Source organism: Pongo abelii, chromosome 1, assembly GCF_028885655.2.
Source record: "Pongo abelii isolate AG06213 chromosome 1, NHGRI_mPonAbe1-v2.0_pri, whole genome shotgun sequence".
Classification (NCBI taxonomy): domain Eukaryota; kingdom Metazoa; phylum Chordata; class Mammalia; order Primates; family Hominidae; genus Pongo; species Pongo abelii.
This window is the reverse complement of record NC_071985.2, coordinates 111,343,986-111,369,520: the sequence shown is the minus strand read 5'-3', so window position 1 is coordinate 111,369,520 and position 25,535 is coordinate 111,343,986. Positions and strand designations below refer to the sequence as shown.

The 25,535-nt window shown below is 40.4% G+C and overlaps 1 protein-coding gene and 2 long non-coding RNA genes across 6 annotated transcripts in view; 1 reads left to right on the top strand and 2 right to left on the bottom strand.

Moving 5' to 3' along the window:
• The window catches only part of LOC100447686 (neuroblastoma breakpoint family member 12), a 2,265,351-nt gene that overhangs the window by 822,885 nt on the left and 1,416,931 nt on the right, over positions 1-25,535 (bottom strand).
• The window catches only part of LOC112130780 (uncharacterized), a 114,093-nt gene that overhangs the window by 20,001 nt on the left and 68,557 nt on the right, over positions 1-25,535 (top strand). For 3 of the 4 annotated variants that reach the window (XR_010137898.1, XR_010137896.1, XR_010137899.1), the window contains exons 2-5: positions 9,357-9,550; positions 19,875-20,013; positions 20,819-20,887; positions 25,026-25,096. This is a non-coding gene — a long non-coding RNA (uncharacterized LOC112130780). Of the gene's footprint in view, positions 1-9,356; positions 9,551-10,152; positions 10,453-19,874; positions 20,014-20,818; positions 20,888-25,025; positions 25,097-25,535 lie in introns of all 4 variants that reach the window. The other variant, XR_010137897.1, reaches the window with a different exon arrangement.
• Positions 23,139-25,154, bottom strand: LOC134760452 (uncharacterized). The gene is made up of 2 exons (XR_010137895.1): positions 25,016-25,154; positions 23,139-23,626 (listed from the first exon to the last, which is right to left on the bottom strand). It is a non-coding gene; the product is annotated as an uncharacterized LOC134760452 (long non-coding RNA).

Below are 25,535 nucleotides of genomic sequence, written 5' to 3'. Positions count from 1 at the left end.
ATTTGGGAACTCATTTCTAAAGCAGTCCTCAGATTCACACAACATAGTTTGTGACGGGGTATGCCCAGAGCAGGTAGGAAAGGTAAAACAGCATTTTGACACTGAGGGATTTAGCAGAAAGATTTGACCCAACAAGTAAAAACTCTTTTAAAGGTTCAGTCAAATTTATTCCCATCACATTCCTCTGGAATGCCCAACAGGCACATGTTTTGTCAATGAAAATTGTTTTCAATCTCATTGATGTTTTGTTTGGCAAGAACCATTTCTTTCAACAATTTCTTATTAATCATCTCTAATTTTTCACTTCTGACAGTGTTATCGCCAGTGCTTTCAGTAACTGCATATTTATACAACAGCCAAACTTCAACCTGTGTTCAGTTTTTATCTGTTTCTTGGGAATGTAATTTGGAAAAAAAAGTTACCAATGTATTTACAACCAAATTTCAGATCTTCAACATTACAGAGGGTAAGAAATGTGAACACAATGGAATTCTTCTGTCATCCTTATTTTGTGAGATCTAATTACTGTATACTCACCTTCCCAGTAATGTCATGTTAGCTTTCTCCCTGTCTTTGTGGCTTGTAGATTTCTGTCTCCAGGGGCATGGTTTGCACTGTGGTAATCCAGATATGGATAAGGCAACATCCAGTGTCTTAATAGGGTCCTGCCTTCCAAACAAATAATTCACTGTGGCTCTAAGATTGTGTCTTTCTGCATATGCCAACTTAAGCTGTTTTAGCCAAACCACCTTCTACATAGGCCTAGTAAAAATACCTTCAGGGCTAGATGAAGGTGTTTGGCATGTATTTTTTTCCACGGTGGGGGCAACATTGGGCAGTGCTGTCTCCCTGGCTATGAGCAGCTTGTGGGTCCCCAGGGACCATTTCACTGGACTTCAGCTTAAACGTTGTTTATACATGGCCATCGATTTCCTTTACCAAGAGCTGCCAATCCAATGGCATTAGCCACACCTGCCATGCACTTCCACCCCTCCTCAACCAGGTGGTAAGCACAGGAGATGAACTGGTGTTAGGAGAAAAAGCCATATCGATGGTCTAGTGCAGTGGGATAGCCAGGGAACTTGTTAGAAATTCAATTCCCTGGCCCCACCCTACATCCCTGGGTGATTTGGATATAGACCATAACATTTGAGAACTGCTGCTCTAGTTTAATACATCAGAATCTTCCACTTTATTATTTTATTTCCATATTTGTATATCCCTCTCTTCCCCTTTGACATTTTCTGTCATGGTTTTGCTTTCTAAATGTCTTTAAGCTGTCTTGTTGATTGGGGTGCACCCTGACTAATGGCGTGCTGGCAAAGGTTTAACAACAGGCTCCAGAGGAGGGCAGACTTGAAGTGGAGCCTTCAGGGGGCAGTGTGAGGGGTGCTGATTTCAAGCAACTCATCTGGTATTACTGAACATGAAGTTGGGAAGAGATGTGCATAACTGAAGTGGGTGAGAGCCAGTCCAGCACCCTGCGGAAAGGTACCAATAATTCTGTAGGTACTTGCTCAAATTTAACTCAATGGGAGTTTAGATTAGATTTAGATTGAGTCATTAGTTGCAGGTCATTTGTTGAATCATTGAATACTTTTGATTGTTCAGGCGACTGAAATACTCAGTTGATGTCCTTTAAGATCACTGAAAATATTTAAAATCAGCTTACATATGGCATTTTGGAAATGCCACATACATAATAGATTAAAACCCACAACCATATTTGCTGCCTTTCCCATACATGTCCTGTCAAAATTATTTTTTGGTGACTGTAAGCCCTACAACAACATGGACCTTGTTTTCCTCTCCATTCTATTCTCATTCCTTATACTCAGCATTGTTAAAAAAAAGTTTGTTGATGTAATAAATGTGCAGTTGATATAATAATGTAATAAATGTGTACTGCCATAACGAACTACTACAGACTAGGTGGCTTAAACAACATTTATTTCCTCACAACTTTGGAGGCTAGAAGTCCAAGATCAAGGTGTCTGTAGGTTTGGTTTCCTCTGGGGCCTTTCCCCTTGGCTTGTGGATGGCCATCTTCCACCTGGGTCTTCACAGTCTTCCCTTTGTACATGTTTGTGTCCAAATTTCCTCTTCTTATAAGGACATCAGTTGAATTAGTCTGTTCTCACGCTGCTAATAAAGACATACCCGAGACTGGGTAATTTATAAAGGAAAGAGGTTTAATGGACTCACAGTTCCACATGGCTGGGGAGGCCTCAAATCATGGCAGAGGGCAAGGAGGAGCAAAGTCATGTCTTACATAGATGGCAGCAGGCAAGAGAAGAAAATGAGAGCCAAGCAAAAGGGGTTTCCCCTTATACAACTATCAAATCCTGTGAGACTTATTCACTACCACAAGAATAGTATGAGGGCCAGGCATGGTGGTTCACGCCTGTAATCCCAACAATTTGGGAGGTAGAGATGTGTGGATCACTTGAGGTCAGGAGTTCAAGACCAGCCTGGCCAACATAGTGGAACTCCATCTCTACAAAAACACAAAAATTACCTGGGTGTGGTGGTGTGTGCATGTAATCTCTGCTACTCGGGAGGCTGAGGCAGGAGAATTGCTTGAACCCAGGAGGTGGAGGTTGCAGCCAGCTAAGATTGCACCACTGCACTCCAGCCTGGGTGGCAGAGTGAGACTCCATCTCAAAAAAAAAAAAAAAAAAAAGAACATTATGAGGTAAACCACCTCCATGATTCAATTATCTCTCACCAGGTCTCTCCCACAACATGTGGGAATTATGGGAGCTACAATTCAAGATGAGATTTGGGTGGATATACAGCCAAACCATATCACCAGTCATATTGGATTAGGGCCCACCTGAATAACCTCCTCTTAATATATTACTTCTTCAAAGACTTTATCTCCTCATACAGTTATATTCTCAGGCACTGGGGGTTGGGACTTCAACATATGAATCTAGGGGAGAGGGGAGACATAATTCAGCCCATTATAGTAATGATCAAAACGTCTATATTTTAAGGCTCTAATAGCATAAGGAAAAAACAAAACATCAATTGTGAATTAGAAGTATATTACACATGTACATTTATGTTTACCTTGATATGATAACTTGTATTGATACAACCTTATCTAAGAAGTGACAAACTAATATTTTATAAATTGCAGAAGTGTCTCTCCCATCTCTCCCCTCATCTCATACTGCCTTATTTTTGATGCGTGAGGTTTTTTTCCTGCCAAATGAGTTAGAAGAGTGGAAGAGATGGAAATGTAGTTTGCATATACAGAAAAATTAGGTATTGAAACGTATGTACACATACTATATATATAACATATACGTATCTTGTGCTGTAAGAATAAAGTGTGGACACTTCATCCTAGCACATACTTTTACTGTAAGGAAAATATCCTTGGGGAGGTTCAACTGCAAAAGTCTGATCTCACATTTTTGAGATTATTTTTTGATCTGATGACTATGAGAACAACACGGAAGTTCAAAGTGTGGAAAGTTTATAGAGCCTTTGGGGTGTCATTTTCTTGGGAAGGAGTAGGCTCCAAAGAAACTAGAACTTTCTGGGTTGAGACATAACTCCTCTGTAGTCTTCACTCTGACCAACTATGAAGAGGGCATCACGACACCTGACTTCTGGCCAGCTTCTTGTTTTTTCCTTATTAACACTCTGTCATCTTAAATCCTCTGGTGATGTAAGTGAATTATTACACAACACTGATTTTGATTTTACACTATAGGGTTTTTTTTTTTTTTTAGGGTAGGTGTAATTTTTTTGTTTCTTGTCGGGATTACTATCAGATTTTTAAAAATTATTTATTTTATAGCTTTTTAAGTTGGGGTTCTCTTTTGATCAGTCAGCTTTCCTTTAGAGATCCCCAGAATAATTTCAACATGCCTTGAGGGCATATGTTCTTATAATACAATAGCATGACTAGGTGGTTATTGGCCACCAGCCTAGCACAGTGAGGCATGCTGTTATTACACCATTACACACATCCTGGTGAGTGTCTTATTATGTAATTGTAATTCAAAGATGCTGCTGAAAGCAATTACATAAGTCCTGTTCATTTCACAGAGAATCGAAAGGGCAGAAGTAAAGCAGAGTCAAGCTCCAAGGCATTGAGGGCAGTCATTCTTTCTTTATTTATTTTTGAGACAGGGTCTCACTCTGTCACCCAGGCTAAAGTGCAATGGTGCAATCTCAGGTCACTGCAACCTCCACCCCTGGGGCTCAGGTGATCCTCCCACCTCAGCCTCCCAGGTAGCTGGGACCACAGGCATGCACCACCATGCCCAGCTATTTTTTTTTTTGTATTTTTGGTAGAGATGGGGTTTTACCATGTTGCCCAGTCTGGTCTTGAACTCCTGAGTTCAAGGAATCTGCCTGCCTCAGCCTTCCAAAGTCCTGGGATTACAGGTGTGACCCACTGCACCCGGCTGGGCAGCCGTTCTTTAGATGGTATGTCACATCTCTTGATAGAAGATTAGGTGACCATTCTCAGGGGATTGAATTGGCACATTTTGACCTTCTTATCCAACATTTCTTTTTTTCCCAGACAGCAAGCAACAACAGCAGCACTGTAATTTGTCGTTTTATATTTACTTTTAAGGTTTTCAATAAAGTAAAATGGAGTGATACAGTGATGATATTCTCTGCCTCTCTGGGAGGACTGAATTTTTATTCTGTGTGTCCAGGGGTGTGACATATCTTGAGCAAATAAAATAAAGCTTACCTACTCCAAGTATAATAGAAACCTAGAAGACAGGGCAAGGAGAGTTGCTTCTATTACTCAGTGTAGCTCTCGGAGTCAGATAGCAAGGACCACTGGTTATACACATTGGGATTCCCTAGTGTCAGACTATCCCTTAAGATTCTCTTCTGATGAAGGTTTTGCATAGGTGTGCAGTTCTGTAGAGGGCCTGGAAACTCCGCCAGGTAGTGTAGGAATTTTTCAACCTGGTCTATGGTTGTCCAGTTGAGGATGCATTTGTGTGGCTTCTAAAACATATCAAGGAGCCATATAACAGGAGCCAATACTCATTTTTTTTTTTGAATGAATGACTTGAGAAAGCAAGCTGCTTCCTCTTTTCTCTTTTTCCAATTTCTCCTCAAATCCCAAGGGAGCTTTCAACATCACTGAGTTACTTGGCAGGTTAGTGTCAGGTGAATTTACAAGAATTTGGTTTGGAAAGAGTAGGCTGTCTTCCTATGTGATAAGGAGTCCCTAGATAGCAGTGCCTTCTCTTGAGAATGCAGCTAAGCACACTCACAATTGTGCCTCTGTGCAGGGGATATCCCAAGTTGCCAAAAAGAGAAAGCAAAGCATGGAACCAGATATTGAGTCTGTAATTTTATTGTGAAAACTTAGTACCAGTGTGATGGTAGAGCATAAGTTTCTTGAGGACAAGGAGTGTGTCATTAATCTTTTGTCTCCAAGACCAAGCCCAGGATTTGATGTATACGAGATCTTTAAAATATGGTCCCTGCAATGATTAATTTTATGTGAGACTTGGCTAGGCCCTGGTACCCAGATATTTGGTCAAAGATGTCTGGATATTCTGCAAAGGTATTTTTTAGAAGAGATTAACATTTAAATCATAGACTGAGTAAAGCAGCTTAGCCTCTGCGATGGTTAATGTTATGTGCCATAATGTGAATGGACCTCATCCAATCAGTTGAAGGTCATAAGGAAAAGGCTGACCTCCACTGAGGAAGAGGATTCTGCCAGCAGACTGTCTTTGGACTCAAACTGCAACATCAGCTCTTCCTTGAGTCTCCAGCCTGCCCACCTAACCTGCAGATTTTGGACTTACCAGCCTCCATGATTGCATGAGCCAATTCTTTATGAATGAATGAATGAATGAATTTCTTCAACATCTTTGCTTTACTCTGATGCTCTCCCCTACCCCCACAATTCCAATGAAGTGAGGAAAACTATTTTGCCAAGCCAAAACTTTGGATCTTTGCCCTAAAATCCCAGAGACTTCCCTTTAAATAGAGAGTGAAAGCCCTGATACTGACAAGGATAAGACAGGGGAAAGATAATTTGGCGGGGGTGGGGTCGGGGGGTTGAGGGAGGAGAAGAATTCACCAACTCCCCTCAAAATCTCTGATTTCATATTTACTGTTAATATCCAATGTAAAAACAGTTGGCTTGATTTAAATGTCTTTGTTGGTTTCCCAAGCCCCATCACCACCACCACTACCAGCTCACCCTGCCAAGGCCTGAGAGGCTGAAGACCACTTTTCAGCCTGATGTGATTTCTAACAGCTGAGATATTAAAACACTGAAAAACGGGAATTATAATGGGAATGCTGACAGACTATTAACTATAGCAGCACTGCTCTAATAAGTGGAATGGCCTGTCTTAATCTCTAGTTCATAAATATGCAAATACAAGACTGGAGATTTGCTCCAAAGAATGTCTCTATAATTTTAACTGACCTTTACTGATACCAAATGAGCCTGTTGCTTCCGTTTTTGTACATTGGATATAAAGTACAGGAAATCCAGACGCCTGTCGGCCTAAAGTATATAAAGTTTAAACTGCCAGCTACTAAACTCTGGGCTCAGATTCCATTTCTCTTCACATTCACAGTCTTTATTGACATTTTCTTTTTTTTTTCCCCAGGGGGTGTAAGCCGAGTGGGGGCGGGGGAAACAAACCTTGTTCATCCCCCTTCCCCCCAACATTACTTCCACATTCACAGCGCCTGCCCAGCCAAAATTCATGGATTGCCTCAAGGACAAACAGGCTATCTACACTAAATTATAAATTTGAGTTTTATCCAGTTTTCTGCTTTTGGACCAAATGGCCAGCAAATCCAGTGACTTCATATTTAATAACCTAGATGTCATTTGTACTGTGTCTTTCAGCACAGAGTAAAGAATTGGATGGCTAGCAGTTTTGCAGATTTTTCCCCCTAATTATTTGAAGCTGTTCAGCCCGGTATTCGAATTATTGATGCAGAGCCAAATTGCCAGCAGGGGAGAGATCTATCAAACCCAGGAGCTAAATGAGTCACTGAGAGTCAATCTGTTTTTCCCTTGCTGCTGGGGTTTCCTCTGGCCCTCGTCTCTCTCTCTGCTCCAGTCACACACAGAGCTGCAGGCTCAGCCCTCATTGGCTCCTATCCCCTCCCATTCCCCTCCTCAGCCCTGCTTGCTGCAGCTGTTGATGGGGTCTGACCGGCTGGCTGCGGAGATTCAGGGCCTCAATGACACCATAGTTGAGGCCTTGCTTTGACAGAAAATGAAGACATCTTTGCCTTGTTGCATTTGCTTCTCCAGTAATACATCAGGTATCTGGAGAGTAAGGCCCACAAGCAGAGTGTGTTGTTGGGGTGCAATGCCAGTTCATCACTTCCCGACGTCCAGTTTTCAGAGTGCTCTTCTACTTTTCCTAAGTCCAAATGGAGTCCTTGGAACCAGAATCCTGCATGTGGTCATAAAATAATAAAAATAAAGGTCTGTGGATATGCTGGAGGTAGTGGCAGGGCAGAATGCCACCAACGTAAGCCAGGCTTGCTGGAGTGGTCGCTCTTCAAGCATTGGAGTAAAGTTCACAGTGCTTCTAATAACATATATTTTTTTTCCAGTAGAAACATTTTATTTCTAACAACATTTACTTAAAAACAAAATTCTTGTATTCTTCATGTAGGGTCAGTATTCAACTGCACAAAAATATGCAGCCAACTTAAGAACTATATATAAGATTAAGACACCTGGTATTTCATGGTAAATGATTAAATTAACTAACACAGTTATATCCTGAACTTTGCCGTTAGGAATGACAACTTTGTTCGATGTGCATTGAGGATTGTGGGTAATCTAAATTGGTATGAGCTTTTTCTCTTTGAAACTCAAACAAAATTAAGGAACAGTATTCTGCAAATGGAATATGGAGTTTGAGAACTGCCACAAAAAAATTCTCTTGTAGTAAGCTGAACTCCCCTAGGAGTACTCAGGAATTAGAGAACTCAGGAATTAGAGAATTAGAGAACTGGAGAAATGAGGGGGCGTGGATAGTAGGGAGAGAAAAATTGATTAATTGATTTACTGTATTTTTCAAATAGAAATAGCTGGGAAAATAAGACAAAACAAGCAGAGTTGTTTCTTTTTCACAGTGAAGCCCCAGAGGGGTGCAAGCTTTGTTGTCCCTGGGTAGCAAGCCTATTTCCACATTTCCGACTGCATATTCCATATTTATGCTGATTTTTGGTCTCTCTGTTCCTGGCTTGCTAGGTGGCAAGGGCAGTTAGAGAAAAAAGGCAGATTTATGAAACAGAAAAATTTCTCACTGAAATCAGGCTTGGATTTGTGAATCACTTTTTTTTCCCCCTGTGGTCACTCCTGTGATGAGGTCAACTGCTTCAATCCTTTAGGTTTTGTAGACAGGTTTCTGGATTCCAGGAGTCCCAGAAGGTCCAGGGAGCGCTCCCCACATTTTAGCCAGAAGTAATTAACTAAAACATAAAGGCCTCACTTTCTCTTTTCACACTTTGAGCCACAGATCATCTAATTCCTAGCTTGAGACATCAGATTTCAGATCATTAGTGCAAAGCATCTTCCACAGGAGGCAATAAAATGTCACTTTATATAACTCAGCTACAGTTACACTGCCTTCAGAAAGCAGGAATCTCCCTGAAAAGAAATTTACATGAAAACAGTCCCATTGTTTGAGAATTTATGCAAATGTTGAACAAAGGGGTTTGATAGTGATTTTAAAAACTTAAATCTTTATTACTACCTCAAAGATATCCTGAGAAACTTGGTTACTTCTAAAGGATTCCATTGCACTTATTTTTTAAAATGCCTATAATATAGAGTTGTTTTAAAAATTTTCCCTAAACTCTAAACTTCTTCCTCAGCTTCAAAGCCTTCTATAATGAATATCCTACAGAGAGCCTAGTGCATATTGGTTTAACACTTACTAGGATCACTCATTACTGGTTAAGAAAATTGAAGATAACAACCATAGTGCCAAGTATTTTGAACAACATAAAATGTTTCTCCCGTGGGTGTAGCTCTTAGGGACCGCATGGGGATACATACCCCTCAGTGCTCAATCAGCACAAGATGAAGCTTAAGTGTCTCAGTCCATGTTGATTGCCTCTGAACTCCCCGGTGTTAGGAATCTGGATGTGTCCATTACTGCATGTTCAAGCAATGAACTGCCTGCACCAGGAATCTGATTTCTGTAGAAAGACATTAAGGGGCTGGGTGAGGAATAGGGTGTCAACCAAACGTTGTGATATTTTCCTTTGATTTTCACTTTCTTTAAATTCTTTTCCATTTGCTACCTAGCAACTGTCTGGCATTGGTACCCTCATTTTCTTTTCTTCTGCTTTTCCTCCTAATTCAGTGTGGAAGATGATCAAAGTATGACATTTCTTCTACCCTAGAGGTTGGCATTTCTGCAGGCACAAATGAGCTTGGTTTTCAAGCACCAGTCTTTGAACACAAGGAATTCTTTTAATGATCACGCCGGACTATATAGACTTTGGAATCAGACTCTTTGAATTCCAGCTCTGCCATTTACCAACTTTGACACTTTGGGTAAGTCCTTTTAACCTCTTTAAGCCTCAGTTTCCTTTTCTGTAAACAGGAATAATGATAACTAACAATAATAATAATAATCCTTTCTCATCAATTAAAAATAAACTGAGCTGAAACTGCTATTTGTATGCTCTCAACATATATGTGTGTGCGAGTATATATTTATTTTATATAGGTACCGATATACTATATACAGTATGATGTAAATAATAAAATGCAAAAAATGTAAATTAAATAATAAGGTTACAAAATAAACAAAAACAAATAATTTAATATTTTCTTTTTATCCTGCACAAATACTGGGAGCATTACTTCCACTTTTGGGAACCTTAATGCATGTAGTGTGTTTAGCAGGCTGCATAGCACAAAGTAGTACTCAGGATGTGTTAGGTTATTACTTATGTTCATGCCTAAGGAGAAGTTTAATTGGCGAAACTTCAGTCATTCTTGCAATGGAGAACATTCTGTTTCCTTTTGGCTTCTTTTTTGACATGACTTTGCTCTTATATTAGTAGCAGAGAATGGCTGAGTTGTAAGTCAAACTCTTCCAACATGGAAGAAAATTATTGCACAGTTCTGGTCAGCATTTTTTTTCTGCTCAGGTGTGCTCTACATTCACAATTATTTTCCACAAGATTTCCTGTTCAAAGGAGGATTGGTGACTTCCCTTCCTTCAGACAAACAAAGATAACACAGTTGTGTTCCCTTGTGTGAGTCTGGGGTGACGTTGGCTCCTTGAGAAATGAAAACTTTATCATAAGAATCTGTGAAAATGGGGAAAATGGGAAAAGGAGGACAGATTCAAAATTGGAGGAAAACAGAAAAATCTCTCTTCATTTTTTCTAATTGTTCTTTTAATGAAATCAATACTGCCCTTTGGCATTAATGATCATATGCAAAAGGTAAGACACATTGATTTTGGATTTTATTGTTGTAGCATGGAGTATAAGTCTAGATATTTGTATAAATATTCTTGGCAGTGATGCTTCTAATTTCACACTCATTTATTTGTTATTCCTAAGCATTGGTATATATGCTTAGCATTTACATCTATGTCAGGCACTGTGCTACTTTGAGGATGAATTTATCTTCTGAACAAAGAGAAGCAAACCAAGGGAAATCAGGAAGCAAATCTAGCAAATCAGAAGCAAATCTTGCAAACAAGGAACCCGAGATTTGCTGAAAATTTAATGTGAACCAAGTAGTGATTGACCTCACATTTAAAAATTAGTATCAACCTTTCTTCTTGGAAAATCATTTCTTTTTTCTTTTCTTTTTTTTTTTTTTTGGACAGGGTCTTGCCCTATTGCCCAAGCTGGAGTGCAGTGGTGCCATCATAGTTCACTGCAGCCTCAACCACCTGGGCTCAAGTGACCGTCCCACCTCAGCCTCCTGAGTAGCTGGGACTACAGGCACATGCCACTATGCCCTCCTAATTTTTGAATTTTATTATCTTCTGTAGAGATGGGATCTCATTATGTTGCCCAAGCTGGTCTTGAACTCTTGGGCTCAAGTTATCCTCTCATCTTGGCCTCTCAAAGTGTTGGGATTACAGGCATGAGCCACCATACCAGGCCTTGGAAATTCTTTTATAACCTAAAATGTAAAAGCTTGGCAAAAATCTTAAAATATTTTTAAAAATCAAGGAATTAAAGGCAGAATAGAAATTTGCATTAATCTTGAGAAAAGTACTCAGTAAGTACTCAGTAAGTATTTTAATTCTGTTTTGGTTATTCTGGATCCACCGAGTGTCCAGGCTTAGAGATTTCCTTTATGTTCAGCCTTTTCTGTTGGCTTCACTCTTCTCGAAGCATAAAGTCTTAGTGTAGGCAATGGTGACGTGTGTGTTTTTGCATACTTTTTTTGTTCTTCTCTTATTTCTGCACGCAGAAAAGACCACATTTCCTGGTACTTAGGGGACTTGTGACTTGCACTAGCTAATGGGCTATAAACTGAAGTGGGACGATGTTCATTCTGGGCCTAGGCATAGAAGAATGCTATGAGGTCCTCTTTGTCTTCTACAGTAGGGACATGACCAGATGGTGTAACCACCTTCAACCTGGGCCCCTAAGGAACTACCTGGAGTTGCTCCTGGTGCCTGAGTAGCCCTAAGAGCAGACCGTCTCACTGACTTGTGATGAGCATGTAGTGAAACGAAATATAAACCTTTGTTTTGATGATCCACTGGGATTTTAGGGTTAATTTGTTACCTCAGCCCTAATCCAGTCTATCCTGAGAGTTGCAGGGTTTTTAGTTTTTATGTTTTTATTTTTCCTAGAAAAAGCAGAGATGTCTAGATCTTTCTCTAAAAATGTTCTACTCTGAGAAATTGTGAGCAAAGTACCAAGATTTAAAGCCATCAGGGGACTGAAGTGAGAGCAACTTATGAAAAGATCAAGCAAAAGGACTCAAATATTTGAAATAAACATACATGTCCTGCTGGTCAAGTGTGCACATTGGAGAGTCAGCACTGTGTGGTGATTATTTAAGGGATTTATCTAGGGAATTTGAATTGTGACAAGACTTTAACTTCATGAAAAATGAGGAAGAGTGCCCATTCAGGCTTTTAAAAGTGAGAAATAAAGGGTGACTTTTTAGTATGAGGTTTTCAGAACTTGAAAATAAAGAATTTGTACCACAAATATCTCTAGGAATGATGATCACTTAGGTCTCTGAGAAAAAGATCCAGAAGAGTGAACCACAATTGGAAGCAAACAGAACTTATCAACACAAGAAAGTCCAGAGGGCAAATAACATTTTGGGTAAGAGCTCTCAAGTGTGTATCGAAGAGCTCCTAGTGTAACATTTTTCGTCATTGAGCTAATCTGACATTATACAGGATGAAATCATTTTCTTAAATTGCTAACTAAGAGATGTCATGGAATAAAGCCCCTATGAGTAGAGTGGATATAATCAATATTCTAAGTTTGAAAGATAGTGACATTTCTGATTCCCCTAGTGGCCTGGAAGTGGTGGTTGCATGGAAGGCTCTAAGGCTGACTTGTTGATCTGTGAGGCTCTTTAAAATGTACTTTTAAGGCTGCTTTCTCCCTAATCTTAAACACTTGACCTTTGAGTCTGATATTCTTCAGTATTATTAGATTAGATGATTAGTTATTAAATATACTGTCTCCAGTAAATAGGTAATTGTGTAATGCAATGGCCCTCAGCCTTTCCAGGCCATGTTCCCAAGACATTTAGAGTTAGAACACTGAGTCCTTTTGTAGTAGGAATCTTTAACCCTTTCTGTGGGTTGAAGAATGTATAGGGGTTTCCCTAGGTCTCAAAATCAGCTGACTGACGAAGGGCAGTAAAAAATGTAGAGTGTCACATGTTTTTGAGAGCCATAAAATTCAAAGATCACAGAACTTTTATCACATTTATGCCCACGTAATAAGACTGAGTAATACACACACCAAGATTTTCCCTGTGACAAGCTGGGTGTGATGAACAAACCTAAGTCCTTCCTAGGCTTTATGTTGGGTGTTTGAGAAAAGCTTAAGCACTGTTTTGCAACCAAAAGGACGCAGGTGTTAAAGTTTTAAATGTCTCTATTGCTTCTTGCCAAATTTTGCCTGGCATGAAGGGGTGGGGATGGAGAGGGGACGAAGAATAGAGGGAGGGACAGGATCTAGCATGTTTTGATTCCTTAATATATGCAAAGCACAGTGCTAGGCATTTTACATATACAGATTCATTTAATCGTCCCCTAGGTAGAAATAAGGTTTGTGTTATTAGTCCTCATTTTGCATTTAAGGAGCCTGAGACTCAGAAAAGATAAAGTTGCCTAAGTCCAAACAGCCAGGGTAATTGAATTAGAATTTGAACTTCAGTTCAAAGTCCTTATTCTTTCCAATGTCTCACAATGTCTTTATTTTATTAAGTGCCTACTACGTATAGATAAGGTGTTACTCATGTTGGCAGAAAAGGTAAGATGGTGAGGAAAATCTAGGAATGAATTATCCATGTGCTGTTTTTTAATTCAGTGTTTTTGGTAGCACACTGTAAGGAACACAAAAGTACTGAGACACAATGATCTCTCCTTAAATTAGAAGCCGTAACCTATTTGAGAAGGCAAAGCATCATGTATCAAGCAATTCCTAAATTGGATGTTATGAATAAGTCTAAAAGTTCCCAGAGGTAGAGGTAAGCATGGTATGGAGATGACTACTAAAATCTGAGAGACTATGATCTTGTAAAATGCCAAGATTTGGATAGAAAGGGCATTTCAGATATGCGGCATGGGAAGCCATGAACTGAGGCGTGATGGTTTTGTAGAAAGACCAGCCTGGCTGGGGAGGAGGAGCTGACTGCTCTGATTACCTTCCCCTGTCCTGGTCTAGACTGGTCCTCTGTGCTCCTCTCTCATTGCCTTCATCACACCCAGATAATTAACCACATGTGATGCATGTGCATCCATCTTCTCCTGTGAACTCCTTGGGAATAGGGGCTGCCACCTATTCACCTTCTTATTCTCAGTGCTTAAAGCAGTCCATAGAGCCCATTAGGTGCTCCATAAATAATTGTGAAGTAGATGGATGGAAAGATGGATTTAGATGAAAGGATGAATAGTGGATGATACATTTAGAAAAAAAAAGGGAACCAAATTGACACAGAGGCAGGAAAAATGTTGAGCCAGATATGACAGTAAAAAGTTCTTGATTGAGTGTGTAAACAAAAAAAATAGTATTTATGAGTGGGTTAGAATGATGAAAGACTAGGAGAACTGAGGTGATTAGAGCATGCATCAGGGAAAGCGAGAATGAGGAAGAATGAAGAATTGAAGTCAGAGAGTAGGGAGCAACCATGGGCTTTGGTTAGAGCTCTGATGGAAGGGAGAGGAGAGAATGGGCGTCCTCTAGGAAGAAATGTAGGGTGCAGGGAAAAGGATATAGTTTTAGGAAATAATAAGGACACTTCTAGACACATTGAAAAATTGTAAAATGAGCTTAAATGATGATACTGAGCATTAAGTGCTAAGAGGGGCATTCAGAGTGACTTTAAGTATTTTGGAAAATATATGGAAAGAGGCTGGGAGTAGAGATGTGGATGGCTGGACAGAGTCAAGATTCTACCTGTTGCAGTCAGAGTCCAGATGTGTCTAGGGATGAACGATTGCCTCACCAACTCCTGGAGATTATGGATTCTCCCTGGAAGCCACAGGAAGTTTGAGGTATGAAATGATCCACGTGACTTAATTCACCATGAGATTTCCTAAGGCCTTGGTGTGGGATTTCAATCTCCCATTAATCAAATTAAATTAATTTTTGAAGCCTCTTGACTGATGGTAAGTGAATCCCAGACAAGGCATCCCAGGGAGCTATCAGTGCCTCAGATTTCTACCCTGCTTGACTTGACCATGTGTGCATGCACACACACACACACACACACACACACACACACACACAATTAAGGTTAGGGTTGGGACAAAGAGAAATGCACACACAACACATACATTTCTAGCCATTCTGAATTTCTAGCAGTTCTAGATGGTCTTACGTCAGCAAAGGATTCTTGCACTCAACATTCAGTCAAAACAAGGCTAATGTTCTTATCATAGCACACCACACCCGCATAGAGACAAGAAACATTGACCAAAGGACGTTCAACTCTCCTAAAGCCAAGCGCCAAGCCCAAATCATGACTCAGAACTCCAGACCTCAGTCATTTCTCCTGCTCATGAAGGAATTCCTTTTTTGAACTGGAAACTCATAAATAAACATCTCCTTCCTCAGTGCCCCCAAACAACTTGCTGGGTAGAGAACTCTGTATTTTATAGGAAATGTTTGCAGATTTTTATGGTAAGTTTCCAAAAATTAAAGCACAAACATTTCTCCTCACATATATTTGTTATGATAGTTACTGGTCCAAGTAGGAATACATATCATCCTGAAGGTAGAGAAGGCACCAGGATCAGATCTTAACCCATTTTCATAAACACCATGGAGCATAGTTAGCTCGGAATCCTACAGAGTCCACTTGACTCAGACCCACACTGGTGCTTCAGGATAGTTTAACGTTTGGGGAACAGGTTCCCTTACTGACACATAGCATAATTAGGCATAATGTCTTAAGCGAACATATTAGCTCAGTCTTTTAACAGTGTGCAAGCCTCAGCTTCTGCAATAACAACCTAATCTTGTGTGGGAGCCATCTCAGGCTTCACCTGAACACAGGCACTGTTGTCCACCCACAGATAAAGCTTGGAATGGTTTTATTTATATACTCCTTGTTAGTCATGCAATCTGTGTGCAAACAAAACAACATTATTCTTATCTCCTTGGAAAGTTTAATTCATTAGCAATTAGAAATTGGTGCAGAAGAATGGTCAGGCACCTGGAAAAGGCTCTTCCTAGCACAGCGCATCCCGAAAGAGCAGTTTGTGGGAGCAACTTTTACCGATAACAACACAGTGACATTTGCTGAATTGTTGCACAGCCTTGTTTTTAATAAATAGTTTAGCCATGTAAGGATTATGTCACTGTAATTAAATAAAATAATGTAGCCAACAGTCTCTTCAAAAGTACCGTGTTGAAACTTGCTGTTCTCAGGCCCTCGCCAGAGCCTGTTCCTGCTGTCTGCTCCCTGCCCCCTCCCTTGTCTGGCTTGTTTTTAGGGGAGGTTGCGTCTGGGTCAGGTTCCTGTTGTTGTGACAAAGGCTTCTTAGTAGGAGGAATGACTTGGCCCTAGAAGCTGGTTAAGGTCTACAGATTGAGTGAGTCCTATTTGGAACAGGGATGGGCCTTACAGTATTATTTGCCATCTTAAGGTCAGGGAACTTAAGAATAGCAAACCTGGACTACTCTGCCAAAAGGTCACGCTCAGTCGGGCCTGACAGGGTGCTCCTGTAGTCCCAGCTACTCCGTAAGCTGTGGTGGGTGGATCAGTCGAGCCCAGGAGTTCAAATCCAGGTTGTGCAACAAAGCAAGACCTTGTCTAAAAAGAGTCGTGTTCAATGCAAGACAGTAATAATAGAGGAAACTGTGGGATTAGGGGTAAGGTAGGAAGAGGGTATATGGGAACTCTTCGTACTTTCTGCCTAACTTTCCTGTAAACCAAAAACAACTCTAAAAGGTAGTCTATTATTAAAAACTAAAGCAAGTCAGGCTCACCCATGGCTCTGAGATGTGAGGGGCCAAGATTTATTTTTAAAAGACTTTTCTTCTTCTCCATAAGAAGTTCAACAACAAGCAAGCACTGATATTTGGAGGGCTACACCCAGGACAGGGAATTAGAAACAAAACAGTCCCCTGGCTGCCTTCATTGGTGGCAATCCATTCATGTGGAAAGTGACACTTGACCCAAATGAGGGGACCTCTAGGTTTAGCACCACTTGAGCTTTGTCTGACCCTGGAATAAGCAATACATCTACTCTTTAGTTTGGCATTGCGTGGGTCAACTTGCGACTTAAATATTTTACTTTCAGCTGCTTAACTTTGTATAGGTCAGCCTCAGTGTTGTTAAAAAAAATGTTGCTAAAAATAATAAACAGTTTTGGAAATAGAGTACATCTAAAACAAATACATTTAGCATAGAATAATACATCTTAGGGCTAGTAGGGACTTCAATTATCATTTGGTGCAAATTTTGCCTGCTCTTAAATAGGCATGAAAGAGTTAAATAATGCAGTCCCAGCAAGGCAGGTAGTAGAAATTTTTTAATCCCAGCTGCTGCCCCCGGGGGTAAGAGGACGAGACATTTGATAGTCTAAAGCAGAAAGTAAATATAGAATAAATTACTTCCACGTAATTGGGGAGATTATTTCAAGTAGATTGCGACTTGGAAATGGATGGCTTCTTTTCAAAACCTGGGGTGACCTGCAAATTTCCCATCCTGGTTTCAAGGTGGCACCAAGGGAAGGAGCAAGTCCTGGCTTTCAAGGGCAGCTATAGCTGATACATTTTGTAAAGTCAAAGCTAACGTCTTTAATATTTGCATTACTCAGATCCGTGCAGTAGTTAATAGGAACAGAAATAGAAAGAGACATAGAAATGTGGCCAACGGAAAGACACTACCTTAAATGTTTGAGCTGTAACCTTTGGTAGATGGCAAACAGAAAACTCTTTGCAATTAATATAATTGCCCTTGTTCAAGGAAATAGTCAATTTGATTTGAAATGGGGTGGAAAAGCCTGGGAAGGGATCTGTGTGAGACAACTAAAAGAATTACTGTACATTTTTCCACATAATGGGCCAATTTTCCCATTCTTTGGTTTTAGTGCTCCCTTTTATAGTCAGTATGACTATGCACCAATCCTATTTCCAAGTGGTAGTCTTTCTAATATTTGTCTTCTCTTTTTTTTCAGACAGGGTCTCATTCTGTCACCCAGGCTGGAGTGCAGTGGCACGATTATAGCTCACTGCAACCTCAAACACCTGGGCTCAAGCAATCCTCCCACCTCTGCCTCCTGAGTAATTGGGACTACAGGCGTGTGCCACCACGCCCAGCTAATTTTTAATTTTTAATTTTTTTGTAGAGATGGAGGTCTTGCTATGTCACCCAGGCTGGTCTTGAACACCTGGCCTCAAGTGATCCTCTGGCTTCGGTCTCTCAAAGCTCTGGGATTACAGACATGAGCCACTGCACCCGGCTCTGTCTCCCCTTCCTATGTGTGTTAGCTCTAGAACAAGAGAAGCCTTGTTGAGATTCATGGCTGCCCACCCCCCATCACCTCTCTGACTTTGGGCAAGTTGCCCGGCCTCTCTCAGCCTTTATTTTCTTTTTGTGAAATGGGAATAATAATAGTACTTGCCTCATAGGCAAAATGTTGTGAGAACTAAACGAGAAAATGCACATAAAGCACTTGGCACTTAGTTCTTTTTATGATTATAATGATAATCAGACACAATAAATTATTTCTCACATCACATGCTGTTTAGCTTATTCACTGTTCGATTTTTCCTGAAGTCAGTTCAGTGTGTAGCATCCAGAATTGAACAAAACACTCCCGATATGACCTGATAGTGCAAAGTAAACTATCATCTTCTTCATTCTAGGTTTTATGTTTCTATTAATGCAGTCTAAAGGTAGGATATGAGTTGTTTTGTTCATGTATCTTTTTTTTTTTTTTTTTGCAGGGATGGGGAATGACTATCTCCAATTAAACTGCTCAGTAAAATCTCTCCTCTTGTGTGTTGTGCTTTAGTATTTAGTTTTGGATACTAGTGCAGGATCTTAAATTTATCCCATTACATGTGATTTCTTTAATGTTAGTTGCTTTTCAAACCTGTGTAAGCCATTCATTCATTCATTCATTCATTTTAGAAAGTCAAACATATATTTATCATGAGCCAGCACAGTGCCAGTTATTTGCCATGTTCTAAGATTTTAAACATTCATTGGCATTTTAATTGTGCATGATTTCTATACCTTCATCTGAATTGTTGTGTAACATGTTTGGATAATACAGAGCTAAGGGCACAGGCAAAGAAATATCTTTAGAAACTTTCCTCTAGGCTCACCAGTACCCTTAGGGCACCATCATTTAAATATTATGAATTAATCTTGTGTGGTATCATTTGGTACAAATTATTTTCCAGCTTGACCAGCAAGAAATCTTGAGACTTTCTCAGAATTCTTGTTCAAGTCAAGATTCACTATATCTTTCTAGTCACCTAACTCAATATTCCTATCAAAATAAGATGAATCTGATGAGATTTTTAAAAAAAAGTGAAGTTAGGCTCCCTTGTTTCCCAATGGGCTGAGAGGATATATTCCCATTCCAGAATTTTGAAGAATTTAAGTGCACACAACACAATGCCTAAAGCATGTCAGCTGTCTGTTTCGGATGCTTGTCCTACCACGTGTAGCATGGTGAAGACAGGAGTCAGAGGTTGGGAAGTTTAGCTAGGTGAAAAAGTCTGCCCTAGGGCATGCCCTTCCCACTACTGGAGAGCAGTTGCTTTACATTTTATTTTACCTAGCTTTTTGTAAATATTTCTCCCTTCCTGGGTTACTTGTGATCAAGGGGCATGGACTTACTCATCTCTTATAATTCCAATCAGTGCATGGCACATCATAGCTGATCCTCAATTACGTTTTAAGTTAATGTACTCAAGGTTTATTTGTCAATTGAATGCCTAACCTATTACAATTAAGGAGAGAGAATACTATCCCCTTTCAGTCCAGGTGTATGGCAAATGGAGATGTCTGTAGGTATTAGGACATCCCTAGAAACTTTCAGAAAGGCATTGGAGGAAAGCCTCCTTAAACTGTATGAAACTCCAGTGATTAGCAATGGAGTCTAATGAATGAGAAGCAGTATAATGGCTTTCTCAAAATATTGGGAAATTCATGATCTTTTTCTCTCCTTTATCATTCCTAGGGTTTTGGAAATCTGGATTGTAGCGGGGCATTGTATGTTAAAAAATCATCTTCCCATTCTGATCTTTGCAAAGATATTTCTGTTCCTTAAATTTGTTGAGGGTAAGACATTGCAGATTGCTTCTGTGGACTTCTTGAAGGTAAGTATTATCTCTTGATATTTGTATCTTCAGTGTCTGGCACAATGCTTGGGGGTGAGGAAGAACTCAATAAATGTTTGTTGGATGAATAAGTAATATTTGTGAAAGTGTTTTGTAGACTATGAAACTGCACAAACGAAAGATCACAAGGATGATTGCTTATGAAGCCCAGAAATTGAAGTGGAACTCCTTTCTTAATGTAACACACACATACACATTACACACATTTTTTTTTCCTTGAATAGTGGCTGCATTTTTTTTAATGGAACACTGGGCTACTTTTAAATATTGAAATCAAAATGTACGTGCCCACTTTTTATTAGCAGTTGCTCCATTTGCTCTTCCAGCTTTGGCTGGAAAACATTTATTTGTATACTTAGTATCTCTGTCCTTGGTTACCCCCATCCCTGCCTTCTCACCCATCTTTAGTCTGCCATATGGTCTTGACATAGATTTTCAACTGTTAGACTGTCAGGTTTTCAAGGATGCATTTTAAGAAATCAGTTTCTTTGAAAGCACTTGAACCAAAAGTCAAATGGCATGATGTAAACCAATAGTTTTTCAATGAAGAAATGAAAACCTTCAATAATTACAAATAAAGAATCTAACCTATTGACACCAATTTGGTTACACTGTATTGATTTGTACAAAAATATTATGAGACAGCAGGCTACTTATACTCTACTGATCAGATTACAAGTATACTTAGTAAAGACAGAAATAGTATAGCCATAAAAGAGTTTACCTTAAAGTGTCACCTGATTTTAGTTGTCCCTCACTGACTCAAGTAATTTCCTTTATTCAGGTGGATCTGCCTGTTGGCGGAGAACCCTAGAATGCATGCAACCATGCACATCATCTGGAGACACAGCAGGTGAGTCTACCATGTCAAGAGCAGATGACAATGAATGGAAAAAGCTGGTCTTGCTACTTTCTCAGTAACAGTGACTAGCAGTGTGTATGAAGAGATCAAAATTCTAAAGGTTCCCACAAATTTCTCAGTTTCCTATTTAGAGCTTCAGGTCTTTGGAGATATCTTCCAGATATGGTATTTGTCTGTTTTCCTTATTCTTCTGTGAAATGGTATAAATGAAGGTGGGTTGGGTGGGGTAGGTGGGGCTTTGAGGCCTTCCATTTCATCTGAGCTCACTGTTCCAGGAGGAGGTCCCTGAGAAGCTCAGGCAGTTCCACATATGCCAGCTCCCGCACAGCTCAGCAGGACTTGACAATGATTGCACTGTGAGGGTTTCATCCTTCTGGGCAATTGGCAAATCCAAAATTCCTAGGTTGAGGGGTTTACAGTGGCACCCTAGAGAGGAGGTAGGATCAAGGGCATTGTCTTGAAGCGGCTTTGTCTAACAAGCACCAATTTTTTACTTAGCTTGAATGCTTATTTTGACGTATCTTGGGGTTAAGTAAATGGAAATTTTGGAGAGGAACCTTAAGGAAACTCCAAGTCACCCCTGGATATTGCCAATAGAACCCAAGTATGGTAAACACTTCAAAGCCTCCATAGTGTTGTATGAAGCATGGAATCCCTCTTCTGAGGGTTTGAATTCACCCACCAGGGAAATGTTTTTCAAAGTATTGTCCTACTGAACCATGCAATCAAGAGTAGTGATGGGGAGGGCTTCTAGTGAAGGAGAGCCTTCATCTGTAATAAGCATCGTGGACAGAACTAATGCACAGTGATAGTGGTCTAAAACCACTATCCACTGAAAGAACCTCAAGAGCTCTTGTCCTTCTGATGTATGGAATTTCTTAATTTTTTATTCCTTTGTATCTCCCAGTGGTATTTTGGAATATGAACACCTCCACTGGATTACTTTCCCCATTGTGACTAGGAAGTCTGTATCTTTTTGAGTGAATCAGATTATCAAAGGGCATCCCTCAGAACCTTTCATGCTGCATCTAATGAGGAGCTCACTTACATTTATAGCACACAGTATTGACAATCACATTGGGCAAAATGAAAACATGACAATAATATTAATACCACATATTTAAATAATAGTCTACAATTCACAGTTACATAAATTAAATTTCATGGTTAAATTCATAGCACATTCATAGTTAAATCATATCTCATCAATTTTTACAATGTGCCATCAGGGTAAGGCCATATTATTTCTATTTTACAGATGAGGAGTTTGAGACTCAGAGAAGGCAATGACACACCTTAGGTCAGCTAACTAGTGTACACAGAGAAATTGGCTCTCAAGTCAGATCTTCCAACCCTAGTCCACCGATGCTAACTCATGCCATCAGATGACCTCCCAAGGGGCTTTCAGGAAGATTCGTTGATGTCAAATCACCTGAGTTCTGACATTTGTAGTCCCTTTGGGAAAATCTCCACTTAGATTGCCATGGACATCCACTTGATGAGTGACAGTTTTCTCCAGGGAAAGATGCTTCTTAGTTGATCTTGCTCCACCTTTACTGGTCAACTTTACCCTAGGCCTCAACATTCTTGATAAAGAGCACATCCTCTCCTACCTAGCTTGCCATTGTATTGCTCATATTGGGGAGGGTGTGACTTTAAGATTTCATAAAAATCCTTTTTCTCATACCTGATTATGCCATGTTTGTAGACACACTGTAGACATGTTATCATATTTTCTACTTCTTTGTTTTAATCATCTTGATTTAATCCCTGTGAGCTCATATTCCTTCATTAATGTCATCAAATTAAAAGAGGAAAAGGGATTTTGGAGGCTTATGCTGGATTTCCCCAAAGAAAGGCACAATAGTGGTCCACTCAGCCTCTGCTGTGCCCTTCCTGTGGCAGGGACACACTATCAGGGAATGCAGCCTGTAATAACTAGACCCCCCTCATTATCACATAGGTCTTCCTTTTGTTCAGCTGAAAATTTCAGCTTTTACCTTCCACACATTGGTACTTGTCTTGTCCGTTTTTCATGTGAAAGTTTTTCAAATATATGAGACAGTCATCACATAGCATTAAAGTTATATAACTGGAAGTTGTTATGTTCTGAACCATGTCTCTCCAGGTTCATATGTTGAATTCCAAACCCCCAGTGTCTCAGAATGTGACTGTATTTGGAAACAGGGTCTACATTAGTTTGTTTTCACACTGTTGTAAAGATATACCTGAGACTGGATAATTTATGAAGAAAAGAGGTTTAATTGATTCACAGTTCTGCAGGCTGTACAGGAAACATGGCTGGGGAGGCTCTAGAAAACTTACAATCACAGTGGAAGGTGAAGAAGCAGACACATCTTCACATGGCTGGCAGGAAAGAGAGAGAGCAAAGGGGGAGGTGCTACACGCTTTCTAACAACCAGACCTTGAGAGAACTGTATCATGAGAACAGCAAGGGGAAAGTCAACCCCCACGATTCAGTAACCTCCCAGCAGGCCCCTCCCCCAACTCTAGGAATTACAGTTAGACATGAGATTTGGGTGGGGACACACAGCCAAACCATTTTATTCTGCCCTGGCCCCTCCCAAATCTCATGTCCTTCTTACATTTCAAAATACAATCATGCCTTCCCAACAGTCCCCCAAAGTCTTAATTCATTCCAGCATTAACTCAAAAGTCCATGCGCATATTTTCTTCTAAGACAAGGTTAAGTCCCTTCCAAATATGAGCCTGTAAAATCAAAAACAAGTTAGTTACTTCCCAGATACAATGGGGGGTACAGGCATTGGGTAAATGCTCCCATTCCAAAAGGGAGAAATCAGGCAAAATATAGAGGATACAGGCCCTATGCAAGTCGGAAACCCAGCAAGGCAGTCATTAAGTCTTAAAGCTCCAAAATAATAGAGCTTAAAGTTGTTGGTGGATTTACCATTCTGCATCTGGAGGATGGTGGCCCTCTCCTCAAAGCTCCATTAGGCAATTCCCTAGTGGGAACTTTGTGTGGAGATTCCAAGACCATATTTCCCCTCCCTACTGCACCAGTAGAGGTTCTCCCTGAAGGCTCTGCCCCTACAGAAGTCTTCTGCCCGGACATTCAGGCATTTCCATACATCTTCTGAAATCTAGGTGGAGGCTCCCAAGCCTCAACTCTCGCCCTCTGTCTACCCACAGGCTTAACACTACATGGAAGCCATGAGGCTTGCAACTTTCACCCTCTGGAGCAGCAGCCTAAGATATATCTGGGGCCCTTTGAACCATGGCTAGAGCTGGAGCAGCCGGGATGCAGGGCACCATGTCCTGAGGCTGCAGAGAGTAGCAGGGCCCTGGGCCTGACCCATGAAACCATATAACCCTCCTGTGCTTCCAGACCTGTGATGGGAGGGGCGGCTGCAAAGGTCTCGGAAATGCCTCCAAGGCATTTCCCCATTGTCTTGGCTATTAGCATTTGGCTCCTCTTTACTTATGCAAATTTCTGCAGCTGGCTTGAATTTCTCCCCAGAAAATGGGTTTTTCTTTTCTACCACATGGCCAGGGTGTAAATTTTCCAAACTTTTATGCTCTGCTTCCCTTTTAAATGTAATTTCCAGTATCAAATTATCTCTTTGTGCATGCGTATTAGTGTATGCTGTTAGATGCGGCCAGGCCACATCATGAATGCTTTGCTGCTTAGAAATTTCTTTTGCCAGATACCCTAAATAATCTCTTTCAAGTTCAAAGTTCCACAGATTGCTAGCACAGGAGCACAATGCCACTAGTCTCTTTACTAAAGCATAGCAAGAGTGACCTTTACTTCAGTTCCCAGTAAGTTCCTCATCTCCATCTGAGACCAGCTTGGCTATCTCTGTCCATATTACTATCAGCATTTTTGTCAAAATCATTCAACAAGTCTCTAGGAAGTTCCAAACCTTCCCTCATCTTCCTGTCTTCTTCTGAACCCTCCAAACTGCTCCAACCTTTGTCCACTACTCAGTTCCAAAGCTGCTTCTACATTTTCAGGTTTCATTATAGCAATGCCTCACTATTTGGTACAAATTTTCTGTATTAGTCCCTTTTCACACTGCTACAGAGACATACCTGAGACTGAGTAATTTATGAAGAAAAGATGCTTAATTGACTCACCATTCTGCAGGTTGTACCAGAAGCATGGCTGAGGAGGCCTTAGGAAACTTAAAATCCTGGCGGAAGACAAAGGGGAAAGAGGTACATTTTCTCATGGCCAGCAGAACAGAGCGAGAGCAAAGTGAGAGGTGCTACACACTTTCAAACAACCAGTTCTCGTGAGAACTCTATCAGGAGAACAGAAAGGTGGAAGTCCGCCCCCGTGATTCAATCACCTCCCACCAGGCCCCTCCTTCAACACTGGGAATTACAATTCAACATGAGATTTGGATGGGGAAACAGAGCCAAACCATATTAGGGTCTTTAAGAGGTAATAAGTTAAAATGGAGTTATTAGGGTGGCCCATAATTCTACAGAACTGATGTCCTTGTAAGAAGGGGAAGAGACACCAGAAGTGCCAGCATAGAGGAAAGGTCCTGTAAGGACACGGGCTAAAGACAGCGAGAGAGGCCTCAGGAGAAACCAAAGCCACAAACACCTTCTCTTGGACTTTCAGCCTCCAAAGCTGTGAGAAAATACA